This window comes from Podarcis melisellensis, assembly GCF_964234715.1.
Source record: "Podarcis melisellensis genome assembly, chromosome: 7".
NCBI classification, from domain to species: Eukaryota; Metazoa; Chordata; class Lepidosauria; order Squamata; family Lacertidae; genus Podarcis; species Podarcis melisellensis.
The window spans coordinates 89934697-89942795 of record NC_138539.1 but is presented as its reverse complement, the minus strand read 5'-3'; the positions used below and the strand labels follow the sequence as shown (position 1 = coordinate 89942795).

At 46.4% G+C, this 8099-nt stretch overlaps 1 long non-coding RNA gene across 2 annotated transcripts; it reads right to left on the bottom strand.

The window, feature by feature from the left end:
* Positions 1–2593: 2593 nt before the first annotated feature.
* Positions 2594–6092, bottom strand: LOC309373365. Of its 2 annotated transcripts, none has more exons than XR_014170001.1 (4): positions 5993–6092; positions 4254–4367; positions 3672–4098; positions 2594–2757 (listed from the first exon to the last, which is right to left on the bottom strand). It is a non-coding gene; the product is annotated as an uncharacterized lncRNA (long non-coding RNA). The 2 variants fall into 2 exon arrangements; XR_014170002.1 differs by having other exon boundaries at positions 3672–3711.
* Between the last annotated feature and the right edge of the window lie 2007 nt (positions 6093–8099).

Here is an 8099-nt window from a genome sequence, read left to right as displayed (position 1 = left end):
TAAGCATATAGTTGCTGAAATCTGTAAATTTAAGCATATTTGCTATTTAAACCCTGTATTTATCCATTATGTACCGTACTTAAATCTTGCTTAAGTTTGTTCTATGTGCCTTGCTGTACTTTTGCTCACTTACTGTGAGCACCTCAGTTTTCAGAACCTTGAAACCAAAAAAAGTATTTGCTGGTGAACGTAAATGTGCCATCAAATCTAATGCGCACCTTAATTTTCGCAACGTAATTTGGACAAAAAAGGTGAGCATTAGATTTGAGTAAATACGGTAGTACGTTCCTAGCTGCTTTTAGCTGTGCTGTGGAATTAATCTCAATCCTATAATTTCAAATCCCCTTGATTTTCCCATATAATTAACCAGAAAACAATTCATTAGCTGTATAACAATACAGAATGGCGTGACTGAATATGCACATTTTATGTAATCTTACATGTGTGTCTTACTGTAGGTCATACTGATGTTTCAATGTGCCCAGTGCAGAATGTCGATTATTTGGAGTGAGGTAAGAGTAAGAACCCTGTTCTATGAACCGCATATATCCTGAACCAGAGAGTCTAATAGCAGGAGGACCCATTCTCCTTTCTTTCTGTGCCTCTGTGGCAGCATCTCAGAGGGCAGTTGCTGGTGGCTGTTGCTGTGCTTCCAGGACCTCTGCTACCTATGTCCAGAGGGTGGACGCCAGGAAGGAAGAAGGTTCCATCAGGCCCTGTTTAGCTGCTGACTGGCCTGCTTCTTCAGCCCGAGTAAGCTGTCTCTCAGGCACAGGGTTGACTGAGCTGCTGATGGCGTTCCAGCCCAACACTTGACCGCTTGCCAGCCTGTTTGCCCCTAGAGCACCAGACCTGACCCTTTTAAACTGAAAAAATCCTAATGGAAATGGATGCAGTTATTCTGAATCACTCCAGACATGAGTCTCACCTCTAACACTAACCCCAACCTCACCCCACAGGATGCCAGAACGACACTTTCAGCTCCAACATGCACGACACTCTGGATCTAGATTAGCTCCACCTTGTGTGCCTATAGTGACTGCCTGCACAATTTCCAGCATTCCCACATCAGGATCTTGGTTTTTACCCTTAGGAGTAAAAACAAAAAACCCTACTTCCGTAGGGGGAAAAGGTGGGGGGAGCCCAGCAAGTCACACAAGCCAAACCCTGTGCCTGTGATAGACATGTTAAAGAATGCCTGTCAAGGCACAAGATGCCTGGCCCACCAGAGACTGTGATTGAGCAAATATAATATGATACCTGCTGTCAGTTTCCGGAGTGGCAAGCCTGGGAAAAGCTCTGCCTCCCATGATAGCTAATCCACAGTTCACAGGGGCATTGACTAAGGGCCAAACTAGACAGGATGGCAGCAGATGCTGCCCCAGTCACATTGTAAGAGTCTGGGCCTGATTTTAACAGCAAAAGGGAATATATGCATGTGTGTATGTGGTCAAAAGGTATTAGTTAAACTCTCCTCTGCCCACACTTTACCTGTGAAAGCTTCAGGACAGATAAACAGAAGTTCTTCCTCACACAGCTATAGAATTTGTTGCCAGAGGATCTGAAGGTGGTTACCAACCTTGATGGCTTTAAAAAGGAATTAAATAAGGTCAAGGAGGATAGCGCTGTCAGTGACTACTGGTCATGGTGACTATGATATGCCTTTGAGCACCATTTTCTGGGGAGCAGCAGTGGGGCAGGGGTATTGCTTTCATGTTCTGCTTCTGGGCTTCCTGCCTCAGCGTCTGTCTCCCTGGGCACTGATGTCCTAAGAAAAGCTCCAAAGCCAGAAGTAAGTTTAGCTGGGGGGACGGGGACTTTGGCTACAGAGATGTAAGCAGGAGGCAGGCAGAGGAGTTTGCACCTCACCTCTGTAGCCCTTTTCCATCTAAATTCAGATCCCCCAACCCAACCTTTCCACATAACTGGCTTTAAATGCACAGATCTGCTGCCATGACATCGAACTCCAGCCTCCCTCTGACAATGAGCAAGGAATCCTAGGGGGTGGGCAGTGTTCGAGGCAGGGCTTTCTTCAGCCAGAACTCACTGGAACTTAGTTCCAGCACCTCTCAGGTGGGCACCATAAGAGAACAAGTGAGGAGTTTATGGTGAGTTCTGGCACCTCTTTTCCTAAAAAAATAGCACTGGTTAGAGGCAACGATTTATAGGGCCCATTTGCTTGTGAGGAAACGTGTTATTGTAATATATGTTCACCTACAAATAACCATGTAGTGCATAATAGGGGAACATGCATGAGAACATAGGAAATGGCCCTGTGTTAAGTCAGACAATGAGTCCATCTAGGTCTGCAGAGTCTACACTGATTTGTAGCAGCTCTCCAGGTTTTCCCACCAGGGAATCCCCCAGCTCTTTCTGAAGATGCCAGGAATGGAGCCTGCAACCTTCTGCATGAAAAGCAAGTGGAGCCACAGCTGTCTGAGCCTGGTAATGGAAAAACAACATCCAATACATTCTCATTCAGCAATCCTAAAAGCTATTAATCTATCCCAAAATCAAGACTGATGCAACCTTCTTCTGTAGTAAAGCAGAATATATCAAAATGTGTCTCTCTGCTACTTCTCTTTTACTGGCCATGACACAAAAGAATGCAGGGCATGTAAATCTGCCAGTTAATAAACCCAAAGGATGCTTTTATCGGCTGAGTAAAGATTAGACATAAATTGATGATCAGCTAACCTCAGCTTGAGCAGATGCCCACAAGATTTGGTGACATCTCCATCAAAGGAAGGAAGCAGCCTACAATGTGAAGCAAGCAGAGGAAAATGTGATTGTATTGGGATATTTCACAGATAGAATCCGAAATATTACTCAATGCAATTATGAGGTTTGCCAGAAGATGGCACTCTCTCCTTTCATTTGTTGAAATACCCCCTTAATTCAAAATGTGAACCAAGTAGCTACAGCAGTGGCTTCTGTTCGATTCAATTATTCAAATTAATGCCCCCCCCCCATTTTTCATGTAGGGTAGTACCTCAAGAGTCCTACAGTTGGGTTAGAAATATAATGGGAAATAAAAACATTTGGACAGGGATCCAAGGATGTAGACAGAAAGAGCTTTGTGCTAAAGGAGAGAGGGCTCTGTGCTCCGCTATTGCCAAGTGCCCACACACCACAGCATGCAGAGATCACAGGATTGAGACCTGCAAAATCTCAAAAGCTAGAGGAATTGTCCAATAACAACATGTTTAATCAGAAGCAATAGCCATTGAGTTAAATGGGATGCACTCACAAGTGTGCATAACATTGCAGGCTAAAATTTCCAGTATCTAAGGGTGATTCTTCAGTGCCCTTTCTAGCAGCTTGCCTTCAAAATGACTATCAGAACCAAAATTAATTATGCAAAACAAGTGAAATCATGCCAATGCAGATAATTTGCATAATTTGCACATGAACCCTTTTTCTTGGAGCAGAATTTGAGCTGCCTCAGTGCTGAAATGTTATTATGTTTTTAGTGCAGAATACACAGTGACACAACCTTCCATTGTCCTGGATTTATTCCCTAAACATGCACAGAAGCCAGAGTCCGAACAGGAAGAGCATTAATGCCCACCCAGGACTGCATCCCTTTAGATGTTCTAAGAAACCCAGGTTTGAGCATTTCAAGTTCACTTTGTAATGAGCATATTTTTACACAGCTGCTCACACCTTACCTTTCCACTGATCTGGATCATCCCACAGATGCATTTTTCTCTGAAAAAAATCCAGGTTTTAATTAGCCACTAAAGCCTAACATTTACTTCTGAGTAAACTTGTACAGAATTGTGCTGTACTAAAAAGAAACATCTGGTCAAGCAGGATAGTCACAAAGCATAATGAGGGGAGGGGAATGAGGTGGGAGAGTCATCATGCAGTAACGTGCCACATGGGGGAAGATCACAATTTTAAATTTACAAGGAAGTGCTTACATAGGGGATTATTTTTTATAATGCCATGGTCCACTTCAAGATTTTGCCACCTCATTTTGGTACATGTGTAGATGAAACCTCAATGTTTTGGACCATATCATCACCAAAGCAACTTATCTTACAGGATGGTTGCGACCATAAATGAGATAACAGCTGTATGGCCCTTTATATGCTACAGTGGAAATGATGGGGGGGGGGGAGAGAGAGAGCTGTGCTCCAGGAGGGAATGTGCAGAGCAGGCTCTGTTCTGCATGTAGCCCTTCTGGACAATTAAAAGCCCACTAAACAACTGCTTGGTGTCAACTTTTGGTGAATGTAGCCTCTTACCTGTGCAAGTTGATGGGATTTCTTTTTTTTTTAAGGGCTCAACTCGCACAGCTGCTTGATTGGTTTGGGGTACCAAAAGTACAATTCTCTTCCAGCTGGAGATATGCAGTGGATCTATACACGGGGGGTAGGGAACTATAAATAAATCTGAAACTAAATTGTTATAACAAAAGAAGAAAAATGCTACGGAAAAATGCATCAATTTTTTTTGCTCTCCAGTGCCATCTGGTGTTGCATGCATCCAAAACGCTGTTTTTTACTAATGCAGCTAAGTCCCTACATGCAGAACCATACAACCCTCAGCTAGATTCAAGGTGCTGGATTTTAAGCTTTTCTGGTTATGATTGATCATGATTCATAGGTCATGCAAAGCTCATTTTATACATGCCTGTTCACACCAGTGTATGCAGCACAGTCACCTAAGGATTCACAGCTGGATGACTGAATTTGCTTCATTGAAGAGCATTGTGTCATGTTTTGGATGCGTTATGCCAGAGCCAAAATAAACATTAAAAATATTTGAAATTTTCCAAAATATATTTTGCTTGCTTCTATATGGAATATGAAATATGAAATTCACATTTTGAATCAGAAAAACTTACTGCTTTAGATGTGTTGGCCTCTTGTGATTGTTCCAGTAGTAAACTTAATCTAAATTTCACAAGCTGTCAAAAATACTAAAATACCCCTGCAAGTCATTCATCAAAGACTGTCAGTTACTCTGACTGTCAGTATTGCATGCCAAACCTCAAAACCCATTTTGTGCAAATACCGTTGCATGTCAGTTATCAAAAACTGTGAAATGTAGATTTAAGACATTTCTAGGCTGCTTTCCACAAAAGCACCCAAAGCAGTCTATACAAAATATATTAAAGGTAAAGGGACCCCTTACCATTAGGTCCAGTCATGACCGACTCTGGGGTTGCGGCGCTCATCTTGCTTTATTGGCCGAGGGAGCTGGCGTACAGCTTCCGGGTCACGTGGCCAGCATGACTAAGCTGCTTCTGGTGAACCAGAGCAGCGCACGGAAACACCATTTACCTTCCCACCGGAGCAGTACCTATTTATCTACTTGCACTTTGACGTGCTTTCAAACTGCTAGGTTGGCAGGAGCAGGGACCGAGCAACAGGAGCTCACCCCGTCGCGGGGATTTGAACCACCGACCTTCTGATCGGGAAGTCCTAGGCTCTGTGGTTTAACCCACAGCACCACCTGCGTCCCTACAAAATATATTAGCAGTAGCTAAAAGCAGCCAACAGCTTGTCAGCAAAATGCAAGGCAGAACATAGGTTCTTACAAAAAGAGAGCAAAGGAGAACAGCTCTTCACTTCAGGAGACAGATCCTTCCAGAGCCCAGACCTGGAACTACAGCAGGAGACGCCATACTTGGAGCCATCACAGTTCTAATCTGACCCATGGAAGTTACCCAAAATTGGGTTTGATCTCCCAACTGCAGCTGGTGTGTGAGCTTAAATATGGAAGTGATGAATATCTTTACATTTCAACTGACAAATACTGTAAAATACCAAATAACTGAAATCAAATATCATTGGATGTCAAATGCAGATATAAAATACTCATCAAATATTGTGAATCATATTCAGTCAACATCAAAATCCACAGAAGGGAATTCTGGAGAGTAAATTCATTCCAGCTCCAGCTCATTCACGCAGGCGCACTCACACAAACTTCACTGCTTATTATTCCAATCATTAAACGATGATAATGCATAAAGAACCCGTCCCTGTCTCCAAGGATCTCACTATCCTCGTTGTAAACTGGCAAGAGAGTGTATTTTAACACAATGGCTTCATGCTTTTCACATTTAAATAATGTTTTCAAGTACATAGGTTGGCAAAGGAACATGGTTGCATTGTTTGCTCACCAGCCAGTGATGCTAGGCACAATCTATTGTGATGTTCCTAGCGCACAATGCATTTTCATGTGAATCATATTCACTGGTCTAACTTCCCTTTCTCTGCTTTTGAGCATATGCGCCTAGAAAAATTGTCTGCGGAACATTCATAGCCCTTAACAAAACATTATTTTTCTTCGTTACATAAATCAGGCACTGAGTGGCACCTTTTACCATTTTAAAATGGCTTCTCTCATATTAAACACAATAATGGGTTTGCCTTACAGCTTGTGTGTTATATTCCTCAGTATATTCTCTGATGTAGGGAAAAGGTGGTTGTCTCTGTTATCTGTTTGCTATCTGTGGAGGGATTAGAGTCATCATGAGCCCTCTAAGCTTTGAATAAACAATGCTTTATTGGTTCATGTCACTGAAGGCTGAACACAAATGAGCTGAGTAAGACATCAAACCATCCTCTTTGCTAAAAGCTTTGAGGGTCTGCTCTGTTGCACAGAATAAGTTGTGGACAGACAGAGCCTTAACTCATTCAGAAATTCTAACAAATGCTTAGTAGAATTTGTTTAAAATCAAGACTAGATCTTCCCTTTTTCAAGCATTCAGATACGTAAGTCCTCATTAGTGATGGGCAATTCCAGCTCAGGAGGTTTTCTGAATGTCCCACAGGCTCCACCCCCTTCATGTACTTAGCCTAGCCCAGTGTTTCCCAACCGGTGTTCCGCGGCACACTAGTGTGCCGCGAGATGTTGCCTGGTGTGCCGCGAGATGTTGCCTGGAGGGAGGCGGGCGAGGGCGTTTGCTTCCCGGAGGACGGAGCGAGGGCGCCCCCTGCTGGGCCGGGGCTCGCTCTCCCCAGAGGGTAAATCTGGATCAAATGGGGCGAGGGGCGGGCAGAATTCTGGGGGCCACTGATGCCCTACAGACCCCCCCAAGTCCTCCGGGGCGCGCGCTCTGCTGGGCTCTTTTCGGTCGTCGTGCTTGTGGGAAGCCGCCCCTTCCCTGGGCGACGCGCCGCCTCGCGACTCCGGAGTCAGTCCTGCGGGCTCTCGGAGGGACTCGCGAGCGACGGCGCGGCAGCTCCGGGGCGAGCTCAGCCGGGCCGCCGCGCAGCCCCTGCTGCAGCTGCCCGGCGTGGAGCGCGACGCGGAGCCGGCCGGGCTTGGAGGCGCCCAGGTAGGGCCGAGCCGGGCGGGGGCGGGGAGGTCTCGGTCTGCTGCGGGCGCAGGAGGGCGAGCGGGAGAGGGGGAGCCGTCGGGTCTCCTGGAAGGAAGCGAGGCGGCGGCTGAGGGGGATGCAGCCCCGTCCCCAGCAACAGGCGCTCCTCGAAGTGAGGCCACAAGTCGGGGCTCGGACAGGGCCTGGAAGCAGCGGCTCCGGCTCTTGGGAGCGGAGAAGGGGACTTCGAAAGCGGCCTGGAGGAGAAAAGCCCCGATGCAGCGAGAGCGGGGAGCGTGCTGCCTTGTCCAGGCCTCCTCGCTTTGTGCCGTCCGCTGCCGGGAGCAGGACACGGGGGCTCCTCGTTCGCATGCTTTCCCGGGTGATCGGTGAGGGTTAGGGTTAGGGTCCCTCAGTCCCTCGCTTTGCTGCCTCCTCCCCCCCCCACCCCCCAAAGCTTGGAGGTTCCCCGGCAAGGGGGAGGGAAAAAAATTGAAAGTTACACTTTCGTGCGTCCCTCCCGGCATGACGCTGCGCGCTGACGTCACAGGGCTGTAATGGTGGTGTGCCTCGATATTTTTTTCATCAAACAAGTGTGCCTTTGCCCAAAAAAGGTTGGGAAACACTGGCCTAGCCCACAAGGAACTGCTGAAATGGCAGAGGCAGTGGCAGGGAGAGCCCCTTCCTCCTCTTTCCTGGTATGCCGCTTGCTAGTATTCCAGACACCAGGAAGGAATGTGGAGGAAAGGGGCGGGGGGGACGGGACGGCCTCTCAGGCCTCTTTTTTGCAGTCATTGCAGTTGTAGCTGCTGCCAGG